We start from the raw sequence: 7804 nt of genomic DNA on the forward strand, positions 1-7804 counted from the left end.
TCTACTTACATGCCTCAAGTCAAGTCTAATAACAAGAACAAGAAAGATTCTTCCTCTAGTAGTAACAATAATAATGCTAAATCCAATATTGTTGCTTCTAGTAGTTCTCTTGATTCCACTAATGATTCTCTTAGCCAAGTTACACTTGAGCAAGAAAATAGCTTATTGAAGGGAATTATAGAGAAAGGTGTATACAAGAGCCTTGCCGGGAGTAAGCAATTCGAGGAAATTGTACGCAAGCAAGGAAGGCACCAGAAGAATCAAGGTGTTGGTTTTGAACGGAAGTTCAATGCCAATGGAGTTGAGTGGGAAGAAGATCAATATCCCAAGACGAAGTTTGTTCCTCAACAAGTGAAGTATGATCCTACTTTCTTCAAGGGAACACAAGCACAAGATGATCTCCCACCACAAGACCACAAGAACAAAGGCAAGGACAAGCTTCAAGAGGAGATTGATCCATTTGAAGAAGCACCCAAGGCCTTGGTCAAGTGGGTTACCAAGACTACGTCAAGTTCTAGTTCATCAAGTACAACTACAACTCCAAGGATTCCCATCAAGATGATGTGGATTCCGAAGAAGAAGAACTAGAGTGTTCTTGAGGGTGACTCCGCCAACATTCTTCACTCATATCATTATGGCAAGGACAAGTGCAATCAACTTCCATATCTTGTACTAGTTCAAGGAGTCACAAACCCTCATGTTGGTAAGGCAAGGGACAAGGTAACCTAATGTTTTCATAGACATCATCTTGTGTGTGCATCACTCTATGTCTATGGATATTCTTGTTTGTTCCTTGTGGGACTAACCCGTGTAGGTATTGAAAGTGCAACTCACTCCAAAGGATTGCTCCAAAAGATATACATCAACATTGAGCATGCACATCTTCAACACCTACATGAAGTCATCATCGACAAAACCCAAGGTTAGTTCATCCCTCCGAGGGGGGATCTCACATATAGGGGGAGCTTAACTCTATGATTTGAGTCAAAGCAACTCTAATGATGTGAACACATCAATGCATTATGTAAAAGTGGTAACCCCACTTGAGCTTAAACGATGAGTATGACCCATGATTAAATGTTCTCATTTGACTCCTAAGTCAATATACTCATATATAGATGACCTAGTCACCGCCAATTGTTTGATAGATACTAGAATTGGTTGTGCATGCTTTGCCACATATTTCATTTGCCATTTTATTGTGTGAGCATGTTGGTTGCATATTTTACTCATTCAAGAACATCCACTTGTTGATTTGATTGATTGGTTTCTTTTTCTTTGGCCAAGTGGATGGACAAGAATGCCTAAGAACCTTCTCTAGCTATCTATGCTTTTCTCATCTCAAACTCTATTCATGCTACATCAAAAAGTTAGATTCGAACCACTCTGTGTGAGGAGCACTCTGAGTCCCCGATTCGTCATGGACTTAAACTTCCAAAACTTGTTTGTGATTTTCGGTCTGACCGATTCTTCCATTTTGGTCATACCGAGATCACTAAGTCGATCTAGGTTTTCATTCTCGGTGCAACCAATTTGAACTTTTCGGTCTCACCGAGTTGGTGTAACTGACAACAGTTATGCATCTTGGTGCCACCGAGTTGTTCCACTCGGTCACACCGACAGTGTTGGGCTATATATACTCACAGGCAAAAATTTGGAAACTTTCTCCAAACCTTTTCGCTCGCGGATAGCTCGCTCTGCCTTCTAGGTCTCCGGATCGTGGACTTCGTCGCCAGCCGCCTCCAGTCGCTGGTCTCCGCCGCCGTCAACAGAATTCATCCCCGCCATTGCCGCCGTAGCAAGTTCATCGCTGAACTAGGGTATGAACTCGATCATAGTGCTATCCTCGTCTAATTCTCAGCACATTGTGTTCATTATGATTCTTACCACGATTGAAACACCTCTATCCAGTCAAAACAATTCTTAGAATAGATGCGATTTGAAAATTTAGGGTTTGGTTTCCGCCGAAACCATCTTGGACCCACTGAGTTGAAAAACTCGGTCCCACCGATTCGGCTAACACCATTGCACTAGTAACTCTCGGTCCGACCGAGAATTGCTAATCGGTGTGACCGATTTTGGAACTTTGTGAAACCCTAGCAGTCTCAGTGCCACCGAACTATGACTCGGTCTGACCGACATCACATGTTTAGGTTCCAAAAGCTGCTTCAGTATCACCGAGTTTAAAAATCGGGTGATCCGAGATGCTTTCTGTGGAAAACTAAAACTAAGTTTTTGAATCATTCTTTTGCAAAAATCTCTGCATTTTGTGATGCTCGTCCATTCTATCTCATCTATAACTATTCACAGGGTCAGCAGTCAGTGTCTCCAGCATGTCAAACCAAAGTGACAGTCAGAACAGGGAAGAAGAGCAGATTCACATGAGTGAGGGCACTAGTCCCTCTAGCACTTCAGATGATGGCAGCAGAAGCACTCCTAGCAATTTGCCCAAAGCAGCCACAAGAGCCAGAAGGAAGAGAACCTCAGACTCTGAGGATGCGGACTATGTGGCAGCTAAAGATGAGGCTACTTCCAAGAAGGTAGTTCTCATAAAGGAGTATGGCTCGGCAAAGACCACAAAGCCTGGACTTAATAGGAAGGTCCCTGCCAAGAGGACACCCATGCTGAAGGTCAGAGGATCAACACAAATACCTGCAAAACCTGATCCCATAGAGCCAGCTGCAGAAGGAAAGAAGAGGAAGGAAAGGGTTAGAAAGACCATGGCCAGAGTTGTTGGACAACCTTCCATGATGGAAGAGGAGGAGGAAGAAGAGGTTGCTGCACCAGCACCCAAGGCACAAAAGCTGATGGGTGGTGCTATAAGGTCAGGGGCTGCAACATCAAAGCCCAAAGAAGCACCCAAAGCTTCCTCCAAGGCCAAGAATGCACCAAAGAGGAATACCAGGAGTATACCAGCTGCTGAGAAGAACAAGGCCCTAGTGCCTGAAGTTGCTGCTGAGGAAGATGATGAAGGACAAGTCCTGAGGAAGCTCAAACCCAAGATTCCAGACCACAATGATGCTCATCCTGTGGCTGAGGACATGAATATCAGGAGAGACTCAGGGTTGAGGCTACAGAGAATGACATATCCATATGCCACCAGGAGAAGGACTGCTGTTGATTACAGGTTCCACACAAAGGAACAACAGGACTTCTATGAGACAATCTTGTTGGACAAGAAGCCTATAGTGTGTGATATGAGGTGGGTCGACTGGACCTACATAAAGGAGAATGAAGAACACTATCCTGGAGTATATGACAGCTTCAGTGCATGTGGAGTTGCAGATTTTGTTGGGTAGAAGCTCACCAACTGGAATGATGAGCTCATTATGCAATTCTACTCCACAACACATTTCTATCCAGATGGCAGGATAGTTTGGATGTCTGAAGGTATGAGGTACCAATCAACCATTGAGGAGTGGGCCAATCTGATCAATGCCCCAAAGGAGAGTGAAGATGACTTGGGCGTTTATGCCAAGAAGAAGATGGGACACAATACTATGTCACATATGTACAAGGAGATCCCAGACAAAGCTCTTGAGACTTTCTCGTTTGTGTCAGTCCATTTTCTTCTGTCAGGGCTGGCAACAATCAACTGGATCCTAAGGCACACTCTTTTGCCCAAGTCAGGTGACCAGAGCATGATCAGAGGGCATGCAATCAACTTGCTACACATATTTGATGTGCCACAGAAATTCAATGTCATGAGCCTCATGGTTGAGACTATCAAGAGGACAGCAGCGGACCAAAAGAGGAGTTGTGGATATGCCCCACAAATTCAGGAGTTGATAAACTCAAAGATGGGCACAGGAAAATATCTGTTGGATAAGGAACACTTTGCGCTCTATCCAGACTTTGAGGACAATCAAGTTGTGATAAATGAGAATGAACCATCATGAGTACAATCTCAAGAGAAGAATGAGAAAGCAAAGAGAGAGAAGGCTACCAAGATGCCAACTCAAGAGGAGGCATCTGAGTACTTTTTGAAGAACAAGCAGGAGTATCTTGGTTACTTGATAGCATCAACACTGAGGATTGAGAAGGGGTTGGCCACCCTAACTCAAAACCAGGAGAGCCTGGAAAGAATCGTGGAACAAAAATTCTATGATTTAGATGTCAAAGTAACTGAGATTCAGTCAGTTGTGGAGCAGCTACAGGAAGACATGCAGGAGAGGAAGGGAAGGACAACTACTGATGCATTTGCCACAGTGCCTCGAGCTTAGAGATCAGCTGCAGTGCCAGTGACAGACACTAGAGCCACTTCATTTGCACCAGCTACAGCTCCAGTGCAACCAGCTCCAGCACCAATTCCTCCAACTCCATCCACATCAACTGAAGTCTTCGTCCAAGGAGCCATCTCTACACCACCAACCGAAGATCAAGCCTGAGAGACGATATAGTACTATGCATTTTCTAGGAACTTTTTGGTAACTTGTTGCCAAAGGGGGAGAAAAATGTATAGATCATAGGCTTCGAGAGAGAGATTTTGCTTTTGTTCTCTCTTGTCTTCTTGGTTGAACTTTGTTTGCTTTTGATTGCTTGAGATACTATGCTATTATCTGTGAGACATTGATGATCATGTGTTGATCATAAGCTACACTTATGCTTGTTAGATGATATTATCTTACTTATCCTTATATGATCATTCACTATGCTTGGTGATGAGTGCATGTATTCAAAAATATTATTTTGAGCGCTCCATCAAGATGTATGTGACATGGAAGAGTAACCCATGAGCCTAATTCCTTGTGCAATTGCAGTCCAAAGCAAATTTTAAACTATGCACAAATTTAGGGGGAGCTCTTGCTTATCACATACTTCTCCAAGCGACGATGTTTTTTAGTCTTATTATCATTTGTCGAAGCTTTGATCTATATGTTGTCATCAATTACCAAAAAGGGGGAGATTGAAAGTGAAACTATCCCTAGGTGGTTTTGGTAATTCATAACAACATATAGCTCATTGAGCTAATGCTATTCCAAGACAAATTTTCAGGAAAGCTCAATGAATGGCATGGCATGGATGATGAAAGTGGATCCCTCAAAATATTAAGGACAAAGAATTGGCTCAAGATCAAAGGCTCAAGACTCTACATTTTACATTTTAGTGATCCAAGATCACGTTGAGTCTATAGGAAAAGCCAATACTATCAAGGAGGGATGAGGTGTTGCTTAATGAGCCTCTTGCTTCAAGTGCTAGTAATATTCTCCAAAAAACCCTAATTACTCTCTCACATCCACATATGACCTCAACGTAAAGTCAAAATCGGTCCCACTGATTCTTTCTATCCGGCGCCACCGAGTTCAATTGTCATAGCCACTGCCACAAACCATAGGCAAATCGGTCTCACCGATAGGGATCTCGGTCTCACCAAGATGGGATTGTAATCTCTCTGTTTCCCTTCATAACATTTCGGTCTAACCGAAGTGAGCGATCTGTCCCACCGAGATTGCAAAGTAAACTCTCTGTTTCCCATTCGTAACATTTCGGTCTCACCGAAAAGAGCAAATCGGTCCCACCGAGTTTACCTGACCAACTCTCTGGTTAGCTAATTACCAAAATCGGTCTCACCGAGTTTGTATAACCGGTCTCACCGAGATTACGTTATGCCCTAACCCTAACCATATCGGTCCTACCGAGTTGCATGTCGGTCCCACCGAAATCACTAACGGTCACTAGGTTTACTAAATCGGTCCGACCGAGTTTGTTGATTCGGTCCCACCGAGTTTGGTAAATTGTGTGTAATGGTTAGATTTTGTGTGGAGGCTATATATACCCCTCCACCTCCTCTTCATTCGTGGAGAGAGCCATCAGAACAAACCTACACTTCCAACTTACCAGTTCTGAGAGAGAACCACCTACTCATGTGTTGAGGCCAAGATATTCCATTCCTTCCATATGAATCTTGATCTCTAGCCTTCCCCAAGTTGCTTTCCACTCAAATCTTCTTTCCACCAAATCCAAATCCTGTGAGAGAGAGTTGAGTGTTGGGGACACTATCATTTGAAGCACAAGAGCAAGGAGTTCATCATCAACGCACCATTTGTTGCTTCTTGGAGAGTGGTGTCTCCTAGATTGGCTAGGTGTCACTTGGGAGCCTTCGACAAGATTGTGGAGTTGAACCAAGGAGTTTGTAAGGGCAAGGAGATCACCTACTTCATGAAGATCTACCGCTAGTGAGGCAAGTCCTTCGTGGGCAACGGCCATGGTGGGATAGACAAGGTTGCTTCTTCGTGGACCCTTCATTGGTGGAGCCCTCCGTGGACTCGCGCAACCGTTACCCTTCGTGGGTTGAAGTCTCCATCAACGTGGATGTACGATAACACCACCTATCGGAACCACGACAAAAACATCCGTGTCTCCAATTGCGTTTGAATCCTCCAAACCCTTCCCTTTACATTCCTGCAAGTTGCATGCTTTAATTTCCGCTGCTCATATACTCTTTGCATGCTTGCTTGAATTGTGTGAAGATTGGTTGACTTGTGCAAAGATAGCTAAAATCTGCCAAAGTCTAAAATTGCGAAAAGGTTAAGTTTTTAATTGGTCAAGTAGTCTAATCACCCCCCTCTAGACATACTTCAAGGTCCTACACCCCTGCTAGCTGATCAGGTTCCCACGCGAACACCTTCTTGTTCGCGCCCAGGAACTTCACCAAGGCCTCCTCCTGCTCGGGCTCGAGGTTGGCGCCTATGGTGAAGGTGGCATTAGTGGATCCGTCCTCGTCGACCAGTACCTGCTTGGTTTCCGCCTTGTCTCGGGTGAATAGCTGCTTCTTCTTGGCCGGTGGAGCCCCCTTGGGCTCAGGGGTGTCTGAGCCGGCGGGCTGCACCACCGCCGCAGTCTTGAAGGCAAGCTTGAGCGCTTGCAACGCATCCTCGATGTCTCCGGACACGGTGAGGACGCCACTGCTCCCGGGCATCTTCATGAGGTTGTACGCTGGGTGAGTTGCGGCCATGAATCGGGCTAGTGTCGGGTAGCCGAGGATTGCGTTGTATGGGAGGCCGATGGGAGCGATGTCGAAGTCGATCAGCTCCGTGCGGAAGTTGTCGTAGGTGCCGAAGGTCACCAGAAGGCGGATCTGCCCCAGGGAGCCAGTGGAACCGCCTCCGACGCCCAAGAAGGGCCTGCTGGGCTGAAGCCGCTCTGGTGGTACGTGGAGGAGGCTGAAGGCTTCCACCAAGAGGACGCTGATGCCAACACCGCCGTCGATGAGGGTCCTGGTGAAGGCCACCTGGCAGATGGTGGGGGTGCACAGCATTGGGAGCGCGCCCAAGCAGGCTGAGTTGGAGGGGTGATCATCCGAGCTGACGGCCAGATCGGCTTTAGGCGCCGCCCAACCCGGAGGAGCCCCATGCTGCGCGGAAGCGGCGCCGATCTGGTGGACGAATGGCTTGATGTGGCGGCCTGAAGGTGGCGCCTGCGAGCCACCCACGAGAGCTGCGACGACCGGGGGAGCCGGTGCAGCGTACTGGGCGAGGAATAGGCCGCGCAGCTCCCCCAAGAGGCCACGGAAGCCGCTGGCAGGTGGAGCAGCCACATGCGCGGGCCACCGGTGAGGGCCATGGGAAACCAGTTAGCCATGACCCTGTCGTCGCCCCTGGCCTTGAGGACAGCCTCCTCTGTCACATCCCTAGTCCTGGCATGCACTAGGCTGGCCCTTCATGTGTGCATCATGTTTAAATTTTTATTTAAGTTGAAATGGGGATTGCTCAAACCCTAGCACCAGATCAAATCAACTAGGTTCAAATAAAAATATTCTCAATGAACCCAAAATGCTCTTCAGAAAAGTTTATTATTTTTGGAT

The sequence above is a fragment of the Triticum dicoccoides genome, chromosome 4B (assembly GCF_002162155.2).
Source record: "Triticum dicoccoides isolate Atlit2015 ecotype Zavitan chromosome 4B, WEW_v2.0, whole genome shotgun sequence".
NCBI classification, from domain to species: Eukaryota; Viridiplantae; Streptophyta; class Magnoliopsida; order Poales; family Poaceae; genus Triticum; species Triticum dicoccoides.